Raw genomic sequence first — 1,389 nt, forward strand, 5'->3', positions numbered from 1 at the left:
AGCTATGGTAGAAGTCTGTATGTCAGAGTGCCCTCTAAAGCTTTTTCTTCTGTTGATGTTATTTATAGCCCACAGTACAGCCTGAAACACACGACCAGATATGAAACAGGCAGCGATGTTTTGTATTCTGGGGGTTCAAGGAAAAAATGAGATGGAGGAACATTTAATTGTTTTCAAATAATTACTATGCAGGGCAAGACAAACTGTCCTGCAGTTCAAAGTTGTTGTTCAGCAGCAGCTTGAAGAGTGAAATATTATAATTTCAGGGTAAAAAGGGGGGAAAACAACAAATACCTGATTATTGTACATGAATTAAACTTCAAAGCTTTCTTTGAAAGTTAACGGCTCTCTCACAACTCACCTAAGTGCTCTTTTAGTCAACAGAAATTGTGTTTGGCTAAACTAAGTCAAGCGTTTGTCTAGAAAGAAAGACGGATAGCGACACATGGTCATTGTATGATTCATAAGTCTTAAAAGTAATGCTAAACACTTAGGGCTGTCCAAATCTGTCAGACCCATCTCCAGGCAGTTCCAGTGCTCCAAACCATCTCATTGCTTCCATCCTTCATCCCTACTTCACCGCTACCAACATCCACTCATCCATCTGGGAAGGACAAAGCTGGTCAGAAGGTTTGCCGAGTCAGACAGGCTCTTTCATAAGACGTCCGATACCGTTACTAATGGGTGCTCTGACCAGCTCCGGCTAATCAGATAGTCAAATCTCTCGGATGATAAAACAGATGTTGTGCACAGAGGAATGTGCCTGCCAAAAATTGTGGAGCTTTAACCAGGACAAATTTGTGGACAGATAACGGCGGATATCAAAGTATTTTCCCCAATTGTAGACTTCAGTTGGGAAAAACTTGTGCAGTGACGTGTACCATGTGGGAGGGGTTTCATAGGAGCTCTGCACAGTTTATCTCACAGGTTATGAGAGGTGTGTGTGAAAACTAACATTGATAAACCACATGACCGCACACCGCATGTTCTTTTTCGGATAGTTTGTGGAGACCTTAACTGACTCCTGAAAAGGTGTACCTGCAGGTCTTTAACCTTCAGGGACCACCCAGCTGCAAGTTTCTTACATTTTTAATAAAGCCTGTAAACTTTTAATGGTGTGTACGGTGTACATTTTAGGACATCCTCAGTTTTACTTGTCAGTCATCAGTTATCAGAAAAAAAGTTTTCAGTTTTACTTGTCAGTCATCAGTTGTCAGAAAAAAAGTTTTCAGTTTTACTTGTCAGTCATCAGTTGTCAGAAAAAAAGTTTTCAGTTTTACTTGTCAGTCATCAGATGTCAGAAAAAAAGTTGTCAGTTTTACTTGTCAGTTGTCAGTTGTCAGAAAAAAATTTTTCAGTTTTACTTGTCAGTCATCAGTTGTCAGAAAA

Source organism: Austrofundulus limnaeus, unplaced genomic scaffold (genome assembly GCF_001266775.1).
Source record: "Austrofundulus limnaeus strain Quisiro unplaced genomic scaffold, Austrofundulus_limnaeus-1.0 Scaffold251, whole genome shotgun sequence".
Taxonomy (NCBI): Eukaryota; Metazoa; Chordata; class Actinopteri; order Cyprinodontiformes; family Rivulidae; genus Austrofundulus; species Austrofundulus limnaeus.